We start from the raw sequence: 25,888 nt of genomic DNA on the forward strand, positions 1-25,888 counted from the left end.
GTACACCTGAAATTCATCTACATCTACATAATACCCCGCAAGCCGCCTAAAAGGCGTGTGGCATGGAGTGTTAGGACACCAGCCTTTTTTTAGGACACCAAAAATTGATGCCACGACCCTCATGGAATTTGTTAAGACAAATTATTGCTATACGTCGGCGGCAAATCGAGATGTAAAAGAAACTTTTAATACTGGAGGATAACGATCCGTAGCTGTGCTGTTGAATTTGGCAACACCGAATTAACGGAGAAGGTAGTCCTATCCGTCCTACGGTACGAATTCACAGCAAAACAGTCTGCACACAATCCACATGTGAGATCGCGAATCGGTTCCGCTGCCAAAACACACACAAGCTATAACCTATTTCAATAACATAGGTAAATCCATAAACAAAATACTAGCATATGCCATAAAAATACAGTGGGAAATAGGCTAATACTCTTATCAAAAACTGGATGTCACTGTCACATTCTTACATTCATCACGTACAACTTACAATAACAGAGCTTGTTATATGATGAAAACAAGTATTTATTCACTGATTTAAACCCTTAAATTAGCCCACACAAGTGACACAGATGACTTTTCTCACTACTATTCGTTGAAATAATGGAATAACAAACTTCACTCACAGTTTTTATTTCAATAGCGTGATCGTGAAATGTCATATCTACGGTGAACAACGGAGATTAGCACGCCACTGACAATTTTTACACTACTGTTAGACATTTATCGATAGCGTAATAGCACTTTTTACAATTCAATCACGATGGAACACTGATAACTCTTGGCCGATATTTTTCAACCTTGTCAAACTTTGTGCATTACAACCACTGGCACTGTGATTATTAGTAGTAGCTTAACGGGATATGTCACGTTGAAAATAACACTATTTTGGCACAAAAATGTTCCTAGATGTCTCCAATCAGCGAGCAAAAGTGACATTGACTGGAATTCACCCCATAATACAAGCACATGCAGTCCTAAACGACGAATTCTCCGGTACCTACGAATAAACGGATGAAGTTATTGTATATAAAAGCTAAGCGGACATTAGTAAACATCAAAATCGTTCTAATTACATACTTAAATGAATGATATGCCGTCGATAACATCAACTTACAATTAACGTATCCCCCTTCCAATGGCCGTGGCTCAGACTCCTACAACGATGTTATTTAGGTATTATAAAATTTTTAGTTTAACTGCTCCAGTTTTATATTTTATGCCCTTACTCAGATATTAATATTATAAATAATGCAAAATATGAGGGCTACCAAGCCTCTATCGTCGGATATTTATCTTTAAATATAAAATAATCAACACACGTTTAACAAACGAAGCTCTCACAACTGCTGGCAACTATTACAAACAATCACAACAATAGCTTCGCGTGATGTTTAGGCACCTTTGACGTCATCGAGGCTTCGTCGGCAGTGGCTTGGGGGGTGAGGGAGTTTTTCCCGCGCTTTAAAATTCGTTATATTTATCATTAAATATCTCGCGAAGGAAAACTCAGATTTACATGCGGTTTTCTTTGTTGTATTCAGAAAATAATTTTCTGTCCGCCTGTGAAATAAAAAAAATTCATGCAAGTTCCCCATTAATGCCTTTCGTTTTCTATGATGAAGGGAACTAGCCTATTCTGCATTTTTTTCGTGACGTTTAAGAGGCGAGGCTAAGGGAATGGCTAGTCAAAATGTATTTCACATAAACTAATAAAATCAGCATTTAATATGTTTTCCCATAGCTCTACACAAAAGCTTCCTTCGTAAAATACGGAGGATTTTAGATTCTAAAGAAAAAATAAATAATATTTCCAAACTACTTACTCAATTCTGTTGACTGTTGGTCGTCAGTGAAAACCGCGATCTAAATTCAACCCTCAGAGCACCAGGATCGCTATCGTGCTTCTCATGCAAGTCAATATTCATTTTTGTATATTATACTTTTTTAATTATTACTGAACTTATATTTTTTTATCGTCAATAATTATATTAAAAAATTCATACCATAAATGCCTTTGAAAGTTTTCATTGAGTTTTTGAATATTTACCTTCACTTGTATTTGAGATATATTTTTCCCCCCTTAACTATCGACAAGCCAGCAAAATTGCCTCGGCAGTTTTAGCATAGGTAGTGCCTAGAAAATCGGTTGGCGCTCGAAGGATTAATCGTCATCGAGACGCTCGCAATCTGTTGATTAACAGCTTAATCTCATGGTGATTTTATAGCTACATTTCCCCAGACTACCGAAATACCCCTATTCATTACCACTCCATGTAAAAACAACCTTCTTCTCAAGAACCTGGGCATCATTTAGCAACATAAACTTGGGGTCTTTCTCGCTTCTGCTCCCATCGTGTCCCGAATTTTTTTGTCCTGGCCTTATAGTTCTTTATAAAACCGAATTAATATGGGTGCACTGCGCCTTGAGTGTGGCTTGGCAGTCAAACGGTACTCCAGGAATTTTTCCGAAGAATGCAGTGAATTTACATATATCAAATGTGCCTCTGTCTTAACTGGCATGAAGGCTATCGAGCAAATTTCACGGTGCAGGGCGGTGATTCTCGTTCCCCTTTCGCCCGGGTCTTCGCTTTGCCAAGGCAGCTCGAAGCGAATCGAAAATTTTCTCCGCGATTATTTTCGTTCTTTTCGCCCCGCCTATCGCTTCAGTTCCAATAACTTCGTTCTCTTGGAGAAATACTGTGACGTAAGCAATGACAAATTACCCACAAGTCAATGGGCACAAAATTATTTCAGCGATCAGCACACTGCCTACGCAGTCGCGAAGCACGTTCGTAAGTTCAAATCATATTTCTTAAATATATTATGCCATGTTTTGTTTATTGCGTGAGACTATCAAATTGCTACATTAAGTATTGTTGCAAAATATTGCTAATTCATCAGTCGTTTTCCGTAATTGAACATAAAACCGTTCTCTTTGTTTTTCATATTTTTCGTAGATGTAAACAGTGAGTACAAAAGTCAATTCGGTGAAACTTATGGGTTAATACTTTCTATTTCAACATTCGCTATATGCTCGCCAGACAGAACGAGAATAACTTTTTCGTCGCCAGAGGGACGAAGCGAAGCTTTTCTGGCGGAATAGCTAGCGAATGAAAATGAGAATGCGAATTAAGCCACCGTTCGCCAATCTTTTGGACAAATCGCGTTGGCTATAGCCAGAAAGAGCCAGAATCAGGCTATGCGCGCTGGTCGACTTGACACCATTACGGTCAGACCTCCTCCACCGCTGGAATGAAGCGGATACAGGATGATACGTGACCTGAAATCATCGATTGCCTACCTACTGGCCTCAATGACCACAACATTAATTCGCGCAATTAGTGAGAAGATGGATGAATGGAAGGAGTGGTAATGGTTCTTGGCGAAATCGTGATTCACCATTGGAATTACATAATAGTAATAACGATAGACGGAGACAGTGGCGGATCTACGGAGAGGGGGCTAAGGTGGATATATCCCCTTGGGTTGAAACACACACTAGGTAAAATCGAAGTATTTGGGAGTTACTACTTTACAAAAAAAAAGTTTAGTTATATTTTCCCACATATTTACCTTCTTTGACGAATTTAAATACAAATTAATTCTAAACTAGGGCCTATATTACATACTTATGGTATATTAAAATCCAGAGATAGATCCAGAGAGGGGCTAGGAGGGGCTTTAGTCCACCCCTTGGGTAATCAATCTACACAATCTATTTATAGTAGATAGAATCGTAATTGTCCCCCCTTGCCCCTATTCTGGATCCACCACTGGACGGAGATACCGTACTGTCCACAATTTATCAACCGAGTACGACACGTGTTTTGATTTCTATACAATCATCCTCAGGTACTAAATAAACTCAAGTACTAAGTTTCTTTAGTCCCTGAGTATTATTGTATAGCAATCGAAACACGCGTGGTACTCGGTTAAAAAATTGTGGTCAACACGATATCTCTCCTAAGAAAGTTGACTTTATTGGAATTACATCTGCGGCGGGCCGAAAAATTGCTTGTTAAAAATGTGATTGAAATTCATGGAGTTCCCTTTATTGATGGAGACTGTATTGATGACACTGAAATGCTGAGAGAGCTCTTGGTGTTCAGCTTGAGGCAACCGACATAGATTACGCCATTAGACCCAGACCCTGTCCTTCCTCAAACACTGAGTCCAAGCCCTCCCCCATTATTGTACGATTTGTCGGAAGTGACCTTGCTTACGGCATTGTTCATTCTCGTCGATTGACACAGAACCTCTCAACTCGCGATACTGGTTTCACTAAGTCTGTGACACCGCCAGTGTATATGAATGAGTAATTAACTCATTATAATAAGCAACTTATGCAATCGCCCGCAAGCTCAGAGATGGGAAAATAAGACCCGTAACTCCCGGTACTTTACCCTTTTTCAATGTGAGTTTCGTAATGGCTTCAGCTCACAGTGCGCATTACGTTAAGTTACAGATGATATCCGTAATTAGTATCCGTGAAATGGATTATAGTATGGTAACCAGTATGACCCCCTTTGATTTCAGTAAAGCATTTGGCCATGTTAGCCATGCGCTCCTTTAGGTAGAAAAATCCTGGCTCCGGAACGTGTTCTCTCCATTACGTCAGAAGATGACATCCATCGTTATAGAAAGGAATTTTCATAACGCTCACATATACATAGGAGCCTTTATGTTGACGGCTCTGGTGTTAGTCATCTTCATTGCAAGTCCTTTTTGATAACTCTGATATGCTTTTGTTTAATAACTTTGATAAACCATGATAGCTCATACCTACATATTTTTTCTTCATGTAATAATCTGAATATTGTACCTTTTAATACTACTCATCACACCGTATGTTATCATACATATTTGATTTATGCTTTGTTGCCTATCACTTTAAATTTCCGCATTTACCATCACTCGCTTTCTTGGTTCGGAACTTGAAAAACTGTGATGTTGTTAATATCCATGAGGGACTTACCTCTTGTGATTGAAATGAACTTTTCACCTCAAATTGCATGGATGTCGAACCAAAATGTTTTAATTCTTATGTTATCAGCAGCATAAATAAGTATGCTCCAACAAGATCTTCCACCCCAAATTCCCATGGTTCAGCCCATTTATCATGAAGCTAATATCAGAAAGAAATCGAATCCGCAGGGCATTCCTTCGGACAAAGGTATTTCAGTTATTCGAGCAACTCCGAAGCTTAGTTAACGCACGGGTTTTGGAAGCCAAAAACCGCTGGTGCTTAAAACTTTTCTCCGGTATGAATGATACAACCCAAGCGCGGCGGTAACTTAGCAACCTTGGTCTCATTCGGCCTCGTGTACATTCTTTTCCGTATCCCCTTTGAAAAACGTAACAAGTGTTTCATTGCTGCTTCCCTTAACCAAAATGAACTCCTTCTGTGTACCTTCTCCTCCGTTGACGGTGATCCCGTGCCTTTCAATAATGAAGTTATCTATTTTCAATATCGTACTCCTGAAATTCCATGTCCTGAAATCCTGAAATATCCAATTCATCAGGGGTTGATGGAATTTCAAATATCCTCATTCATAAATTCTTCGGAAATCCTTCATCATCATTCAACAGTTTTTAAAAATATTTATCTATTCTTTATACAGCTCAAGTTTTTCAAGCTTGTGGAAAAACGCACTCGTGAGATCCATCAAATAAGTCAAAAAGGCCTCCTCCTCTGCTGATTTCCGTCCAATCTAAATTCTATGCGCATTATCCAAAACTTTATTATTTATCACCTCCAAAGCAATATTTACCAACTTTATTTATAAAGCAAGGGGACTGTATAGAGGAGGCCCAATTCCATCCCATTGAGGTCTGATTTCTGCTGCCACTTCGGTCGCATTTTAATCGGTTTTTTCAAGAATGTCCGCGGCGCGGTAATATGTATAATGCGATCCACTTTTTTTCCAATATTTTACCTTTTATAGTTTGTAATTCCAAGATATAGTATTGCAATTAATGAATTTTATAGATCATATCATCATGTATCACATCTCACTCTGTCTGGAAAAATAGACTAAACCTTTTAGATAAATTCAAGAGCAGTGTCTTTTCTAACGAAGTTAGCCATATCTTAAGGACTCCAACATGCTACGGAAGATCATATCATATAGATAAAATAAGAGAGATATACTGTAGAACAGACAGATTCAGAATTTCTTTTTTTCCACGATCAATAAGAGATTATACCGGCACGGATAAAACTCATAAATAGATTAGATGAATTGTAGTGTAGCCTACCTACCTACGTAAAACTTAACGCATGTTTCTTAATTTTATCATTATTTCTAAGAGCATATGGTAGTATTATTTGTTAGTAAGCGTGACGTTTTTTGTACTGTGTGGTGTGCATGTGGGAGTCCAATTGCACGCTGCGTGCTGGTGATTGATCACCCCCTGCCAAATACCCTTGAGGTGGCTCGCAGGGTATTATGTAAATGTAAATAAATTGCGTTTAACACTGATTCCGGTTCGGTCATTTAAACCCTATTTCCCCGTGAAACACGGATCACTTTTTCCGTCGGCGACGCAAGCGGCGACTTATGTAAACTCATTTCAATGCGCAGTGGGTGACAACACATTTAGATGCCGATACGAAGATCCTCTTTTGTAATATTTGTGAGCAAGCGACTGATTATCTTTCCACTAAGTCAGCACTTGACTCATTTCAATCTATGTTTTGTAATGGCTACAATACACAGTGTGAATTACTTTAAGTTACAGATGATATCCGTAATTAGTATCCGTGAAATGGATTACAGTGTGGTAACCAAAATGACCCCCTTTGATTACAGCAAAGCATTTGACCATGTTAGCCATGCGCTCCTTCTACGAAAATTAAACATCAACTTTTCCTCCTGCTTCCAATTGGTTATACTTATATCTTGAAAATCGAACTCATGCAGTACTAAGAGCAAGCAACCACAGATCGACTTAATTTACAGATCCTTGTGCGGTGCCACAAGGGTCAGTAGTTGTGCCTCTTTTATTCAGTCTTTCCATCCTTGGCATGGCAGAGAGCCTTAGACACTATAAATACATGCTTTATGCCGATGACTTCGAGATTTATTTTCATGGCTATCCTAATTAATTGGCAGCCGCAATCTCCCTTATCAATGATTACAGTTCAGCTATCCATGAATGCCCATGAAAACGTTTTTGTTTTAAATTCATCTAAACATTCATTTTTGGAAACTCCAAAATAATTAGCAGCATTAACTTTTCCCTTTCTTCCCAAATTAAAGTCGGTAACGCCGAAATTGGACTTAGTAACACTGTTGGAAAACTTGGTATTATTTTATTACTGTTCTCTCGTAGAACCATCACATAAATGAAATTTCTAATAAGTTCAATAAAATCTTTTATTAGCTGAAATTACTCAAATCCCTTATTCTAACTACCATTCGTAAAATATTTATTTTGACGCTTGTTTTTTCCCTCATTTGATTAGTGCGCTTCAGTCTATTAATGCCTTCCATTGGAATTAGATAATATATCAGTGGCTCTTAAAGTCTCGTGTTAGGTTTGTCCTTGGCCTTCGCAAATATGATCATATGTCCCATTACCTCAAAAATTTGTCTTGGGTTAGCGCCTCTTCTAGGGGTACGTATTTCCTTGGTTTATTCTCCTTTCACTAACTTTAAGACTGAATTTCCAGCATACCTTTCTTCCATGTTCAAATCAAAATTTGCCTCTCTTTCTAAAACCACCAGAATTGACCCTTCTTACCTCCTATGCCCAATGCCTTAAAAAATGTTTATCTTAAATCTTTTTTATCTTTGCTTGAAATCTCGGTAAATTCCTGTCGTCATCTGTAAAAAAAATTAATCTTCTCTGTGTATTTGGAGGAGACCTCAGTGAGCACTTCCGTCAATTAATTAAATTAATAGGAATTGTATGTTATTAAAAATTAACTGGGATATTTTTTCTGTTTTTCCTCTTCGTCCTGATTATTGCTGTATGTTCTAATAATATAGTAAGAGTGTAATTTTCAATGTAAGATTTTTACTTCGTATTTCCTTAAACACGGAGCATAAATAAAAGTCATTCATTTGGTCGTTCATCGTTAGCTTAGAAGCAGGGAGCAAGTTTTTTGTAAAACACGTGTACCCTCTTGTAAGTTTTACAGGATTAAGTGCAAGGCTGAGTGAAAGAAATTAAAATGGCATCAGCGAGGATTTTGTGAGTGCGATATAGCTGATTTATTATTTTTCATGCCTCTTTGCGGATGATACCTCTAATTCGGTATTGAGTACATAGGTTAAAGCTACTTTAAAAAGGCACATAATTCTCAATTCAAAATGGGCACAAGGTAATTCCTTTTAAATTGGCCAAAGCTGTTTTGCAATAAAGAGGACTGTTTCAGAGAAAGAAGGGTGATAAAGCTTTTTTGCTTCATTTTTTCTATGGTTTCTTGGAAGCGTTCTTCACTTCCTGATCCTGATAATTTGTTTACTACAGGTTTTGAATACGTTCCGAAAGTGAAACTCAACACATTTGGATACATGCAGTGGTGTAATGACAACATAAGCAGTACCAGTAATTTCCTTTACCTTTTTTACAAGTGAAATATTTCTGTGTTTTTATTACAAGTTACGTCTGCACATTTATAAAAATAATTTTTTTGTTTTGGTTATGACCTAAAAATTATGAAATTAGAAATTACTATTAGAAATTTTGTAGCATCAAAATTGATAAAAATATAATTTGACTTTCATGTCTTTTCTTAACAGTGCCGGAACGGCGCGGCGTTCCCGCACGTTCGGGCACTGTGACACCATTGGGTACGTGGGAAGTTAAATCAGTACATGAACACTTCTCATCATAGTAGATACATGTTTATGACAAGATTGCCCAACAAGAATTAACATGATTCTCATCATGCTTATTTCTCCTTCCATTTACCCAATTGCATTTTGTTGCGCTTTCGGAATGTATTTAAACGTGCAATAAACTATTTTTCAGACCACTATTGAGAAAACTACCGAGAAAAACATAGGAAAATGAAGCAGAAAAATGTTTTTGTCAGCGTGTTAACTCTGACGCATGAGGCTAGCGTTTATTTTTTCAAAATAATCGAATTTAAAAATGTGCAGTTTCAAAATGTGCGAAGTGGTGAGAAAAAAATTATAAAAAAGTTTCAGGTTCGTTTGATGTAGGATAGCCGTGCCTGAGGCGCCTGAAGGCGCTTATAGAGCCTTATTGCAGTTATTATGAATGCTGATTTTTTTTTACCCATATGAAACGTTTTCTTAGGAAAACATGATATTTTAGAGCCCTTTTTGAAAACTTCAACCGTTTAGTCGTATCTCGATTTCTTCATGCCGAAGCGCTGCGTCAAAGGCGCCCGCCACACACCCCCGGCCACCCTGCGTCCAGGCGCGCCGCGCCGCGCGTTTATTGAATCACGCGACACTCCTTCGTCACCACCACCGAGAGAGAATAAGACTGAATATTAGGGCCGTATTCTTAGGGTGCGGTCCGTTGAACGCTACCAATGCTTCGGAGCGCCACCAAGCGGTCCGTTATTCGCTACGGAGCGCTACAGGTTAGGCTGTGACGTCACGGCAAACGTCATACACCCGTTTCCCGCCTCGCTCCGGACCAGCTCCAGACGCTCCCCTGAAAACTTGGGTCAGCGGAGGAGCGAGTCAATTTTTGGCGGAAATTCGAAGGGAATGCACTGAGGCAATGGAGAGTTTACTCACGTTGCAGATGATGGACGCTGAATGTGGACGCCTTTCTCCTATATAATTGACTACGAAGTAACGGAGTAGACGCACTTAGTAAATAGATGTAAATTTAATTGTGATTTAAATAAATAATAGCAAGAACTAAATATCGACAAACATTCTCGTATCTCCCCCAAAATGAACTCAAATGTCTTTGGAAGCAGCCTTTACATACAAAAGGCAACAAAAATTATTAAAAGGGGCATGTAATATAAAGAAAGGATTGTAAGAACATATATCGACAAATTTACTCATGCCATAAATTAAAATCTGAAGAAAAATAGGATATACATGAAATAGATTAATGTTTTTTAATAGTCGTTAGCCATTATAAGTTAATATGTTTCAACTGGGAAAACGGTAGAGTACCTACTTTTTCCTTTACTAGGGTAATGAGTATCATTGAGAAGGGTAGGCGAGGGTTGGTGTGAGAAATACAGTCCAAAGTTTCTTCCTTTACTATGTGGAGCCTCGGTATTGAAAAATAAAAATCATTTTAATGATATTCAAACATATTTATTAATATTCAATGATCATAGTCACCTCAATTCGCAATTAAAACCACATCTTCGATTTCATAATCCCAGTTTGCCCACCCTCGTTCATTTCCGCCATCTTGACTTCGCTCCTGACCGGTCCGAAAAGAAATTCTCGTAGCGAACGTAGCGCCTATGGACCGGTGCTCCGGAGCACTTCCGTCTGTAGCGTCTGGTAGCGAAAGTAGCATTCATTGGACCGCACCCTTAGTCGACCCTGTAGGGCCAACCGACCCTGGATACGTCATCAGCCCCTACATAAACCGATCTCGCCCTACATACGCCACATCAAGCCCTACATATGGCCGTTTTTGGAACTAAACGGGCCCTACTTGACGTAGGGTAGCTGAACCAGTCCTACACCCTACAAAAACAATATGCTCGGTCATAAATTTTCGGTCGTCTTTTCTTAGTTTCATAGTTAGTTCCATTACACCACCAGAGTGTAAAATTAGCACTGCGCCATCATCTACGTCATCTCAGAGAACTTGACGACGGAATTACCCCCCACCACTTATGTAGGGTCGACTGAGAAACGCATGTAGGGGCCTTTTGGTATGTAGGGACGGATATGTAGGGTCCACTAAGAATACGGCCCTTAGACTTTTGATGATATTCTCGAGGTTTTGATTGCATTTGGAAGCAAGTTGTTTCTGTGCGAAGAAGATTTTCCGGGGAAGGCGTTTGCCCATTCGAAGCAAGTAAGGATATACTGTTAAAATCATTTAAATATAAGTACATGTGCTGTTATATAAGGGAAATCGTAGCCGGAGAAATGTCTGTTTACGTATCGCTTGGTTTTCTTACGCATTCCTCGCAAACCGGCGCTCTCTGCGGTAGTCTTCCTACCTCCCTCCGTCCGCCTACGACTCGTGACGTCAAGATGGAGCGATCAGGCCTTCTCTCTCGGTGGCCGTGCCTTAGTCCCGTGGATCTTCCATCCTTCCCCTTACATACTGGCAGAGTGGATGTAGAGTGAATGACAAATACAAGCTGGGGGCCATATGATTCATCTGTCAATGCAATTTTATAAAAAGTACACTTTAAGCGAAAAAAGGGAGTAAAACAAGGATTATCATTAGGTCAATACGTTGTGACAAGTGTATGAGATCTTGTCTAGCAATCAAAGTTGACTTTTTACTGAAGTGCTGACACTACTGAGGCAGCCCTCTTTACCGTTAAAAAGCTTTGGCCCTTTAAAAAAATATTTTTCATAGAGATGTGAAATGTTTTTCTTTTCCTTATGGTATGGTATGTATGTATGGTGTAGGCCTGAAGGTATGTATTTTGTCTTCAATCAGAAAGCGTGGCAGAGGAGAATGATAAAGTGGTGACAGATGGTAAGCTGTGCTGCACGGTATATGGCGCCAACTAATGATTATAAAATCCCACATTTCCAAAAAATTCCGTGTTCCCAGACGTTTCCGTGTCTATTCCCAGTCCAATTCCACTGAATTTCACTCCACTGCTTTCCCAGTTTGTGGACACTCTGGTAAACGCTAAACAGGTATGAAATACCTTTTTTTCTGGTGAAAGATTGGCAAATTGCAGGAATCTTATTTTCCTCATCACCTCTTATTAAAAATAAACCTACTTGATCTTCCAATTGCAGGAATTTTATTTTCCTCAATACCTCTCGCTAAAATTAAACCTGCTAAAATATGATTCAGAGATGATTAAAAAAAAAAGTTCAAAATTTACTCAAACGCATAATTCACCCACTCGCATTATTCACCAACGAAAAAAATTAACGAAAAAGTATTTTTCTAATTTCTTGTCCCTTCAAGTTCCAAAAACTTTTCCTATTAATTCTATGAAAAACGTCAATAAATAATTAGGTAATTAATTACGAGATGGTATAAATACATCAGAAACCAAATAAAACATACAAAATAGAAATCTTCCATGATAATAGGGAAACTCGGTGTGACGCTTATTGAACGGGGATATTTCCACTTGCAAATGCCAACTCATGTTCCTGAGAAATAGACATTTCATTTCTGGAATATCCTTGTCCTAATTTCTAGAGTAATCTTCCGCATGGCTTACGGGGTAACAGCACTTTCAGTGCTTCTGAAATAAGTGGAATTCTTATGTTATGTTTTCAAAGGGTTCCGCACCTTTCTTCAATTGATTTAGAAGTGCATGAAATTTCAGAAGAGTAGGTACAATTTGATTGCTCCAGACTCTTCTCATAAATCTTTAATATTAGCTCAGAAACTTAAACTCATTGTTAGAGAGAATTTTGAGATTGGATAGCAGGTAAGATTAGCAAATATAGAACATTAGGAGGTAAAGGAAAATAGCTAATATCAAATGAATATACGCTGATAAAACCCCTTGTAATAAAGATTAAAAAGTAAAAACAATAGCCAACAAAAGGCTGACGCTAATAACTGATAACTTCAGGCTTTACTTTGTGAAACCTCTCCGTATTGGAAATAAAGAAATAAAACTTTGTAAGGTTCACTATTATTTTAATGTGGACACGACCCGAGTTTCGTAACGTGTTTACATCGTCAGATCAGGAGTTGGCATTTGCAAGTGGAAATTTCCCCGTTCAATATGCGCTAAATCGAATTTCCCTATTATTTTGGAAGATGTCTATTTTATATGTTTTATTTGGTTCCTGATGTATTTATACCATCACGTAATTAGTTGCATAATTATTTATTAACTAATTTTTCTTAGAATTTAGAAGAAAAGTTTTTGAAACTTGATGGGACAAGAAATTAGAAAAAGTCTTTTTCATTTATGTTTTCGTTGGTGAATTATGAGAGTGGGTGAATTATGCGTTTGAGTAAATTTTGAGCTGTTTTTTGTTAATCATCTCTGAATCATATTTAAGCAGGTTTAATTTTAGCAAGAGGTGATGAGGAAAATAGAATTCCTGCAATTTGCCAATCTTTCACCAGAAAAAAGGTATTTCATTCCTGTTTAGCCTTTACCAGTATCCACAAACTGGGAAAGCAGCGGAGTTGAACTGCGAATAGACACGGAAACGTCTGGGATCTCGGAATTTTTTGTAAACGTGGGATTTTATAATCATTAGTTGGCGCCATATACCGTGCAGCACAGCTTACCATTTGTCTACTTCCTCGTTCCTCCGTCGGGTCGTGTCCATATTAAAATAAAAGTGAACCTTACAAAGCTCACGCTTATATTTAAACAATGATTAAATTTGAGAATTCGTGGTCTCAAAATATACAAATCGGTAATAAAATATTCTTAATTCGAATCCTTATGTTCCATAGATGATGTATCTGAGATGCCTAAAGATATCTTTAGGACCTAAATGTACTTATTTGAGCAATGGTGATGAAATGTTGAAAGTTTCGGTTCTCTAATGTAAACACGGTATTTTAAAGCTCTTTGGGCAAAATTGTCAACCGTTTTGTCGAATGTTGATTTTTTCATACCAAAACGCTGACTCAAATGTATGACGCCATGAATCTTTCCTCCCACCCGAATCGAATGGAGGATTTCCTCTTTTAAAGCAAGGGAACTGCATATAGAGGCCCAATTCTATCCCAAGCAAGGTATATTTTTGTCGTCACTTTGGACGCATTTTAATCGGCTTTCAAAAATGTCCGCGACGCGGTGATGAGTGCAATGTGATCCACTTTTTTTCCAATATTTTTCAGTATAATGTTAGCAATTGGGAGGAAAAGCATTGAAGAGTTATGAATTTAAAAAAATCACACCATCACGTATGTAAATTTCGGTAGACACCCCTGGTTGTAGCTTACTTCCCCCTGAAACTTGGATCAATTTGTCCGTCAGCGACGCGAGTGGCGACTTCCGTAAGCCCATTTATATGCGCGGTTGTTGACAACACATTCAGAGGTAGACTTGAGAATTCTCTTTTGTGATGCTCGTGCTTTAAAGTATCCACTGGGCCCCTCACTATCGACAACAATTCCATCCGCCGAAAATCACCGACCCTACCATAGTGCTGCTCTAATTGTCTTTCGACAGGTGAACAATGGCCATAGCCGGATAAGAGGGTGAAAAGTCCCCCCTCCGGGATTTTCCCATACTTGTGGTATGCGATTTGGGATCAAATAGGACAAACCTCCCCACATTTCCAGCCCGCTAGAGGCTCACCAGGGCCGGCTAGATTGAAAATACAATTTTCACTCTTTTTTAATATCTCGGTCAAAAAGGCATATTTTTAAATTCGGTTCGCAGCATTTGAAACCTTATTTAATGGAACAGATTTCCAATTGTTTTCAAGAACTTTGAGCAGTACAAGAAGATATGGTGTTGACTTGAAAATTTCTAATGTATGTTTTTATAAAATACGTTTGAAAGGGCCAACAAGAAAAAACGTTTTCTGGAGGTGTTTTTTAATACCTTTCGGCTGGCGTATTGAAAAAATAATTTTTAGGTGGTGGAACATCGCGAAAAATGCGATTAAAAATATGCGATTTTGGCCATTTGGCTCAATGCTCTGGCCCTCCATAACACCCCTTTTTATTTATTATGGTATTCTACCGATTAAGGTGCCCACCACAGGAATAGAATTGTATGGATACTGGTGCCGAAAATGGCTTCAGGGCCTCCAAAAACTGCCGGAATTTAAGAATATAGATTAAGAAAATGAGCTCGATTTGAGTTTTCTCCGCGTTGTATCTACGCACAAGTGCTGTTTCATTTGTGGATATACCGCTACAAATTATCTCCATCCTCGAAAAAGGCTATTTGGGCTTCCAGCCGGGTGGTCTCCCTCCATTCTGAGACCACCCGGCTGGAGGCCCGAATAGCCTTTTTCGAATATATTCGCCGGGAAAGCATCAGATTTTATCTCCACCCTGTTACAGTAGAAGCTAAAATGCTGGTGATAGAAGATTGATCATTCCTTTCAAAAATGTGGCAGTAAAGATTATCTACGTGATAATCGGTTTTTACCAATGAAATTACCACTTTCCGTATCTATTGCATAAGTATTTCCTTGCATGTTTCTAAAATTCGTCTATTTGTGGACAAAGTGGCAGATTAGAAATTTTCAAGTCAACACCATATCTTCTTGTCCTGCTCAAAGTTCTTGAAAACAATTGGAAATCTGTTCCATTAAATAAGGTTTCAAATGCTGCGAACCGAATTTAAAAATATGCCTTTTTGACCGAGATATTAAAAAAAAGAGTGAAAATTGTATTTTCAATCTAGCCGGCCCTGGTGGGCCTCTAGCGGGCTGGAAATTTGGGGAGGTTTGTCCTATTTGATCCCAAATCGCATACCACAAGTATGGGAAAATCCCGGAGGGGGGAATTTTCACCCTCTTATACGGCTATGCCTTTTATTCATCTACAAGTCAAAGAAGGAGCACGGTTTACTGAACTGAATTCTGTATCTTGTCTTGAAATTACACTATGCAGTTAATATTTGCTTCTCTGACCATTGCGGAATGTTACTGACCGTAAAAACTCTTGTTAATTTTAAGTAAAGTCGAAAATTACGATAATTCAAGAGCAGTTTATTTTACGGACAAGAAGAAGAAATATCCTACGAAAGCCAACAAACTACGGGTAGGCCAGGTCGAAAAATAAAATAAGTGATATGTAATGTAGAAGAGATAGATTTAGAATGTCGTTTATTCCACAATCGATTAGAGACTAAAACGGCAGACTTAGTAATAGGTTAGTTGGCATATTTATTTTAATGATTTTTCACGTTCCGCAGTGACGCCAATTTTCAGTGAAAATTTAAAAAAGAAAACATGAACTAGACATAATACAATAACGGTATAGAAACTAACAAAGATATACCCAGTAAAGAAAGGAAAACATTAAATTAGATGGATGGGACAAGGATTGCAAGATGAAAAATTCTGTCAGAAGTGGGATTCGAACCCACGCCCGGAAACCTGACTGCAATCTGAACGCAGCGCCTTGGACCGCTCGGTTATCCTGACTTACATGATTAATGTATTCCTCAATACATGTTTCTGAATGTTCCTAGTATTTCTAACAGCATGTTTTGTATGTTTTAGCTTCATAGGCAGATTTTGTTTATAAGTAGTTGGCAAGTTTTGTCTTTGTATGAATGTGGATGTATAATTTCATAGTATGCGTAACATTTTTATGACCGAGTGGTGTGCATGTGGGAATCCTATGGCGGTCTGCTGATTGATCACTCCTTGCCAATGACCCTAGAGCTGACTCGCAGGGTATTATGTAGATGTAGATAATAGAAAACACCCATGATTCGTCCAGCATCTTTGGTTGAATTAGTAGTTGGTACTCTTAAGTTAGATTCTAACGTGCCATCAATTACGGCAACGTGAAGGAAAATCGGTTATTGGGGAAGCCGCAATACATGTATCTGTTGATTGCGATAGTAATCTGTGCTTGGCTGCCGATGGGATTATTTCAAATTCGCCACTAGGAGGATATGGATTCCTTTGAAACCCTCATAACCTTGCTATTCATGATGAGACGCACAGGATTTGCATTTAAAGATATTCATGTAAGGGATCGAACATTTACAATACCGTGCCTTTTCTGTAATAATCCTCGGTGCACTTGTAAGTAAAATGGATAAAGATGAAAGTTTTTTTCGTAGATGTTCGTATAAGGTTCATAGAGGCTGACAGGCATACGGTGGCATCTTACTGAATATATTTTCACCTAGTGATGTCTCAGTTTTGGACAATGTAAAATACTTGCAGCTTCAAAAAGGTGAATGCTAATTATTTCGTTGACAATTACTAGTTTGCAAGTAAATGAGGTTTGGTGAAAAACAATATATTCTTCAAAATTTTCGCCCTTGTGTGTGAAAACCATCAGCTTTTCAGGTTGAAACGTAGGCACACAAGAGTATCCATATTTGCAGACTGAAGCCGGTGGATACAAGAGCAATATGCTGGCTTAAGGTTGTAAGATATTTCATTCAAGCAAGCCTTTCAATCTGATATGCTGCATTGCAAAATAATTGCCAAGCAATTAGGGACAATCTCGATATATCTTATGTCATGCATTAATTTTCAACGTTAAATTTTAATGATTAATCCTACGCACGGCTAGTGAGGTACATACATATTTAGTTTTGTCATAAACCTTTGATCAATCACTACTTATTGATTTCAATAATTCTACCTAAAATTATATTTTTGACGGAGTGGTATTACAATTCAAATACAACCTTTGCCAAAAATAGCCAGGAAATTCAATGAACAAGAAAGTGCTGAGCAATTTGGTGAAGAATGGAAACTGCAAAATATTTTTGCATCCGCACGGTAAAATTGTCTTGATGAAATACTTGAAAAATAATCATTCGCATCGTTTGTTTCATACGCAACCTTCTCAAGAAATTGTGCCATGCCTCGAACGAATAGTTTGATCCATCGTCTAAAATAACCCTGCATGCGAGTTGTGTATAAATCAGAAGGCACAATTAACCCTTTCAGTGCCACCGATTTTTCTATTCCTACCTAAACTTCTATTTTATAATTACTGAGGAATTTTTGTTGATTTAGAAGTAGTTCAGGAAAAAAATGATGCCTCAAATACAAGTTATGGTACAGTCACTTTCAAAAGTCGGTCCCCATACCTGGCGCAGCCGTCTCCGTTATTCTCCGAAGTCGACCTTCGCGTATTGCCTACACGTTCCTTGTCCACTGGGGATCGATTCGACTTGATCAGGTAGTACAAATGGTGCAACTTGACTACTTTAACCGTCGTCAAGAGCCCCACGCACGATTTCAGAGGTAGGAAGGCCGCGTGAACCTCCCCCCCCCCCCTCCCCCACACAGCCAAACAATTCCACCACCGAAGAAAGCGGAGAAGAATATATGGTTTTTTTCCGGCAAGTAAGCCATCGCACGAGGAAGAGAGGAGACATCTGTGTAGTTTGGTAAACTTATACAAAACATATTGTGCAAATAAATTTTCGGAGAATTTCGAGCATGTTACTCCAATAGTTTTTCTTCACATCGCCTGGTGAAAAATACGTAAATATATACGCCTATGTAAATATTGTCATTTGCGTCACGGTTGCCATCCGTCATCGCGTTCATCCATGCCGGCGGTTAAAGATTTTCAGACATTTTTTCAATGTTTACAAGTTAAATAGCAGTCACTCCCCAAGTAGTAGGTTATTCGGACTACAAGTAGTGCCTACATTTTGAATAACGCAACTTATTCCCATACTGTGAATAGAAAATCAGAAGAAGTTTTTAAAATTTTACTGGTCAAAACTACCGGTACGGCAATTTTTTATGGGAGAAGATAATTTTGCATTATTTTTTCGAATAAGCAATTGGATTGTCTTTAAATTTTATTGAATTGCTTTTAAGATAAACATAAATTTTCACTAAAAGAAGCAGCGAGATGTTTATTGGCATCAAGTGAAATGGCAGGCTGTTAGACCATAATGCGTCGTAGGAAGTGTTGTCCTTTTGTTTATGGGAAATACTCTTACATTAATATTGTTCATTTTTTTAGAAAAACAGTACAAGCAACATGTGCGTGGAGTTATGATGGTGAGTCAACCAGTTAGGGTGGTCATAGAAAAACATCATTTACCTGCCCTTCTGAATTGAAGATTTTACGAATCACCGTGCCTGCGCCCCTCCCAACTTGAACTTACCCCTTTAATTAAAAGTGACGCCCATTCGTATTAGGCCCTTTCATTCTAACCATATCCTTACTTTCATCCTTCCCCTCCCCCCTGACCAAAAATCTCTCGACCATGGATAGCACTTCTTCTTTTTTTCCTCTCCATCCTTCTCACCTTTTCCTTTCTTTTTTTATACTCACATCTCGGATGCCTTCATTCTTTTCTTGTCCCTCTTTTGTCGTCGCCTAAGTTTCCACACCGTCAAACGCTACATCCCAAGCAGTATATTTGGCAGCTCATAAGTTTAATTTGTATTAATAATGCAGAAATAGTCATTAGGTACCCAACACGGTATATTTTTATCGGATGAATATTATGCGTGCGTAGTTTAGTGTCAGTAGGAATATGATCAGTATTTGTTCGCACGTAAGACTGACTCAAGGTATTCATTACATGAATGTAAGTTCTATTTATGATGTAAAACCACTTATACATAATAATGTGTAGGATATTGCCCTGCATGATATCAGCAGGCGCCAATTACGACTGGTTTTAGCAGAAAAAAAAGAAACGAAAAAGGGGGAAGACTTAGATTAACCTCTCAATGAAGGGCCAAAGATAAAACATATAGTATTAATGTGCCTTTAAATGGTAAGAAATAGACACACAAGTCATGTAATTAATGCTTCCGTTGGTATTTTAATTATAGAAAATATATTTATGGTAACTATTAAGAAATTCGAACTTTCGATGAACATAAAGATGTCGGTTAATTACTTCCTGATACCTCGAATGTATAAAGCTTTATTTAAATATTTGTTCATATAGGATATGTTAGTAACGACTGGAATAAATATGATACAGAATTAAACATTACAATTTAGCGCACATTAATATTTTTGATTTCTCGCGTGATGAGACACGTAGAAAAATGTAGTATAAACCATGGTAAACATATGTATCCTAAGAAAATGGTTAGGAATAATGAATGCGCCAAACAGTGTGTTTGAAATACTTAAACATAGAGCAATATATAGATGGTGTTGGTAATAATGTGTTAAAGGTATAATCTAGAAGGTTATTTTGTAGGAAACTTTTTGAATACTCTTTCATACGTAAATTCCAATTTTCGTTTCTTCCTCATATGTGCGTTGCGACGCAGATACGTCTCGTTATTTTTTAGTGCAAGCCAGACTACTCGGAATATCCATCTCAGAATACTATCAGGGTGGGAATCCCAAGACTGAGAACATATGCTTCGCCTTGTGTTGCGGCACTGGGAGTCGGGGAAGTCGCGAAGAATTTAGGAATAGTGAAGAATGCCTCGGGAAGACTTGCGCGGACGGTGAGAAACTGGCCCGTTCAAGACACAGGAGGCATAGCCAATACCCGAAGTTCGACCTCCGAGAAAAACGTAGTTGCTCGCGCTGGCCGTGGGGACCTACTTTTGAAAGTGACTGTACATATTCTAAAATTCAAGGAAAACTTCTTTGTGAGTCTTTCACCTTTTTTATACATTATTTGACGATATTTTGCAAAAAATATGTTCAGTAATAATTAAACAAAAGATATAGTGTTAAACTAAAATGAATATTGACCAACAGGCACTTTAAGGGTTTAACGTAGAGCGGGATGTTGACTGACGACCAACAGTCATGGGAATGAAGAGTAAGGAAATATTATTTTATCTTTATAAATCTTCTTCTTCCTTCCAGGATTAGGCTACTAAGCCTGTTCCGGCTCCACATTACCATCTCTTCCTTGGTCTTCCTACACTTCTCTTGCCAAATGGTTGATATTCCATTGCTTGTTTTGGAATTCTTTCATTTGGCATTCGAAGTAAATGTTCCTTTCATCTATGTTTGTAGTCTTGTAGTTTGTCAGTGATTGCCTGGACATCCAGTTCATCTCTTATTTGGGTGTTTCTTATTTTATCCAATCTTGTGCAGCCTTTGGTCTTAAAAATTTCATTTCTGAAAATTCTATCTGCCTTAATTCATTCTTTTTTGGGACCCAACATTCTGATCCGTGGAGTACAGTAGGGACTGCCATCACTTTGTAAAATTTTATTTGTGTTTCTTTTCTTGTTTTGTTTTTTACAGTTCTTCTAATTGTGCCACATATTTTCTGGAAAGTGTTGACCTTATTTATGATATCTTTTTCCTCGTCTTCGTTCATCTTTATAAATATTATTTATTTTATCTTCAGGGTCAAAAATTCACCGCGTTTTACGAGAGGGCATAGCCTGTACGGAGGGTTATGTGAGGCCATAGTAAATGCTAAATCCTTTCTGTTTGGCCATTCCCAATGCCTCGTACGAAACGTCACGAAAAAAGATGCAAAATCGTAAAAACTCCTCCGTCGAACTGTATACGTCGCGTCGGTAGGAGAAGGATTCATTTTTTATTGATGAGGACAAATAAAAAAGGATGTAGAATTGCCCTCAAGGCACAAAAAGGATGCAAGTTGCAATCCTCACTGGTCCGGTCCGATTTGTGAGCAAAAGACGCTGGCCCGGGCTGGGGCAATATTGCTGGCTTCGAAGTGTATAGACCAAAAATGTGCCCCAATAATGCAAAAAGCAAAAAAATAATATTTTTAACTTTTCTTATACCGGCCTACAGCCCGGATAAAAAAAAGGATGGGAAATATATTTTTGCAATTTTTGCAAGCGAAAATTTGAACTCTAAATCAGTCGAAACATACAAATCTATGGAATATGCAAATGCATGTATGGATTAGAAACATACAAAATCTGTCCATATTTGAACTACCTTAAAAAATTTCATTCACCTTTGACACTCACGAGTGGCAGAATGAAATGTTCAATGGTCGCTTAAGCTCTTTAAAAAGTTGCAGCATAAAAAAGTTAATGAACGAACACCTTGTACATCACTTATGTTTTGACTCCGCTTCACATGTTAAAATATAAATACAATATGTTATACCATTCTCATAGGGATGTGCGAGTAGTACTTTTTGATCTCGAGTCGAGTATCGAGTCGATTTGAAAACGACTCGCGAGTATCGAGTCGAGTATGGTAATTTTCGGACCAGGCAATATCACAACGCATGTTCCAACATATTCTCATTTTTCATATCCCCTTGTAAATTTTCTATTCTAAAATGCTTAGCGTTATGCAAAAAGGAAAAGAAAATGGTTAGCATTATGCAAAAAGGAAAAGAAAATGGGGGACGTTGATGGTAACTGCATCAGAATTAGGAGATGAATGAATATTAAAGTGTCTTAAACAACTCCACGAGTTCAATTGAAATAAATTAACCTCTAGAAATAAGTCGAAATTTGAATTGATATACGTATCCAAACTGCTAGAAAGAGCCCTTGGTAAAGATATTTGCACAATTGTAATAAAGATTAAATTGGTAAATAAATCATTTAATATTTGATCCTTTCCAATTCTCATGCAGAAATACCAATTGTTCTATGTTCTCATGCTGCAGATTTTCACGTCTCCATGTTACAGTTTTACCGCTTGCAGAAAATTGCTGTTCGCTAAACACTTTCTGTGCGGTTGGACAAGTATTTTCTAGAAAAAAATTTCAAAATTTGAGAGCCTTGGGAATTTTCATTAAAATTATATCAACGATTTTCACGGATCTTGAATCTTTTTGGAATTTAAGTGGACGAAGTAAACGAAATGTAGGACATAGCTTTAGTTGCGAATACGAAAAAATTGTTTTCTTAATTTCTCGCTTCGTTCAATCGAACTAAGCGACTCTTGTTTTTTTTTAAGTTCAAGAGGGGAAATAATCCCAGCTAAGGAATAAATTAAAATGAACATCGGACGTGCCTAGTACACAAAAAGGCTAAAAATGGTACTACTTGTGATAGCAAACACCGGGGAAAAACCGGCATTGTCGGCTGAAACCTAAAAGTTACTTATTTTTTTAACAGAAATCTTAACCATTTTTGCGTATTGTCTGGACATTTCGGTAAGAAAATAGGGAAGGGTATAAAAATATCGCATAAGTAAGTCTGAGCGATGCAGCGGTCTACTCCGATTACTTCGACTTCGCTGCCGGATAGGAAGAAGGTGACGAAAAGGTGTTCGGCGCCCATGAAGTCGACTACTATGGTGGTTGACTACTACGAATACAGCTACCTGAAACTCCCAGGCCAAAGCAACAGAACGGCTTTTCAATTTTAAAAACGATATTATAACATGAGTTTTATGATAGCACTCCCTGTCGGCCGTTTTTTGAACTTACAAACCTCGACGGTTCTGTAACCAAAACTACTCGCTTCGACTCAATATTCGTAATGCTACTCGAATAACTCGAGTCGAGTATCAACTACTCGATTCGACTCGAATTTTCGTGTACTCGCACACCCCCCTAAATTCTAATTCCTAATTTTTCCTTTCGGCGCCGATATTTTTCATCTTTCTCAAGGCTAGAGTTCTCATACTTAGCATCTACTCAGTTATATTGCCTCCTCTTGGTTGACTAACCGCCTCCCATTTTCCGTTCTCGATTTCCACCTGCTTAAAAGCACTCCTAAAAGGACCACATCTCGAATTGCCCATTAATCTCACACTCCCGCCACACTTTTAGGGACACGTTTTTTTTCTCATTCTTCTTAAAGCGGGTCTGGTAAAATCTGGATGGCCCATCACGGTGGGACGCCGACGGCGAATAAGAAGGGAATTTCCTACGTCGACTCTCGAGCGATCTCGTGAAGGCGAAGGGAAGCTTTATAATTCATGGAAGGAAGACACGAAAAAAAACACTTCAATACTAAGGAATCTTGTGAGAAATTCCTTGCGGTACGAATGAACTTCATATGCGATAAGACTTTGTACGAGTTTTATCGCAATTTGCGAATTAAAATCACTCTATGAAGCTTTAAAATTTATGGGAGGAAGACGCGGAAAAAGAAATTCAATACTAAAGAATCTTGTGAGAAATTCCTTGCGGTACGAATGAACTTCATATACGATAAGAATTTGTACGAGTTTTATCGCAATTAGCGAATTCAAATCACTCTATGAAGCTTTACAATTTATGGGAGGAAGACGCGGAAAAAGATATTCAATACTAAAGAATCTTGTGAGAAATTCCTTGCGGTACGAATGAACTTCATATACGATAAGACTTTTATCTAAGAGACTATAAGACTAAGAGTTTTATCGCAATTTGCGAATTCAAATCACTCTATGAAGCTTTACAATTTATGGGATGAAGACGCGGAAAAAGAAACTTCAATACCAGGGAATATAGTGAGAAATTGCTTGAGGTACGAAAGAGCATCATACACGATAAGAATAGGGTAGTTTCCTTCATCAAAGAAAACGAAAGGCATTGATTGCGATTCGTTACCCACCATTAGTGTATTCATAATACACAAATTATTTGGTTTTTGAAATACCGGTTTAGACGAATGGCAAGGGTCAAATTTTATCCTCATTTGAAAAAGGCCAGATTGGCGCCCATGCGATTCCACTCCGCATGACGTCACAGGGACCTAGTTTCTACACGAGAGGATAGGAGTTATGCATCGTCTGAGGTTACCAATGCAAGCATGAGGCACAGAGCTCAGGGAAACATGTCTTAATAATCACCTATTAAAACTGGCTAATGTCGGAAAGTTTTCTTCGTTTGATAAGGTATTAATAAACCTTTTTTAAGCCAAGCGCTACCGTTCAGGAAGGTACTCAGCTATCCGCTAGCATCCTGCGACGTATCAGAGCTAAGCCTCGCCTCAAGGTCACCTCACCGGGCGGGAGGGGGAACCAGAAATACGACGTACGGAGATATTTCCCGACATTCATACTTAAGCGTCTCGTTTTCGCGCGCTTGAAAATTTTCACTTTTCATTTAATCGCGAAAAATAGATGTTGTCATTTAAAAATCTAAAAGCGCGAAATACGTACTCCAGGAGTAATAATCTTTCGATTAAGGCAATAAAAAAATAATAGGAAACCACCCTATTCACATGGATCTCATCGCTATTCGCGAATTAAAGCAACTTCATGACTGAAATCGAAGATTTGGGAATGTCATCGCGTGTTTAAAGCTATATGAGCGCTCGTGACATTCGAGAATTTCACAGTGTACCAGAAGAAGCGACAACAGCCACACTGACGTATGTAGGTATGTTCTAAAAGGTAAAGAAAACCCTCAATAACTTTTGAGTATCAAATTTGCCGTAGAAAAAGCAATAATGAGTAGTTGATTTTGGCGGGGAAGGAAAGAACACGGAAGTTAATAATTTTTGTTCCTTAAAAATTAAGAGAAAAAATAAAGAAATAGACATAACAGACTGTTAGTAGTGTACAGAAAATTAATCCAATCGCTACATTACGATAGTATATCAGCTGAAAATCAGCAAAAAAGAGACTAATATATATGTATTCAGCAAAAGAGAGGAGGCTAAGACAAAGATTAATTAACTTAGGAAAGCAAAAGCGTGAAGAGGTGAAGCCGTTTCCTTAAATAGGAACCCGAATTAGCAACGACGGAAGGAGCAAGAAAGAAATAATCAGTAGAATAGAGGCGAAGAGAAAAAAGAAGAATATTCTCACGGCGGAAAATACATGCATAGATCTTGCATAGCTTGCACGTTAACAGTATCAGGGAAATCAAGAGTGGAAGAATTCGAAATGTGGTGCTGCCGAAGAATCATGAAGATAATATGGATCGACCGAGTAAGTAATGAGGAATTGCTGAGAAAAGTAGGAGTAAAAATAACTCATCTATATCCCTAATCCCAAAGAATGGCGGGTGACCTTGAACTCGCTCGAGGCCCACCCACTTTTCTAGCCAATCACAGAAGAGTGGCAGGTGAAAGTGTGCAGTCTCTCTCCGACTTTCGTGCAGGGGACACCGCTCTCCAGCCGGCAGTGTTGCCAAACTTGATCTGTGGAGATCACGCTCGTACTGCCTCAAGTACAGTTCTTTCCGCGGACTGGCAACGCTGGTCGGCCGTAAGGAGGGGAAAAGGGAAGAGGATGGCGTGGAACAGTTTATTATCCAGCTACTTCCAGCTGAGCGGATCCGTAATGGTGTGCTACT

At 38.3% G+C, this 25,888-nt stretch overlaps 1 protein-coding gene and 1 non-coding gene across 2 annotated transcripts in view; both read right to left on the reverse strand.

Moving 5' to 3' along the window:
* The window catches only part of LOC124166932 (dual oxidase maturation factor 1-like), a 137,554-nt gene that overhangs the window by 37,536 nt on the left and 74,130 nt on the right, over nt 1-25,888 (reverse strand). The gene's annotated exons all lie outside the window — the stretch shown is intronic.
* Nucleotides 16,126-16,208, reverse strand: Trnal-cag. Its single transcript has one exon. It is a non-coding gene; the product is annotated as a tRNA-Leu (tRNA).

Source organism: Ischnura elegans, chromosome 10, assembly GCF_921293095.1.
Source record: "Ischnura elegans chromosome 10, ioIscEleg1.1, whole genome shotgun sequence".
In the NCBI taxonomy this organism is placed as follows: Eukaryota; Metazoa; Arthropoda; class Insecta; order Odonata; family Coenagrionidae; genus Ischnura; species Ischnura elegans.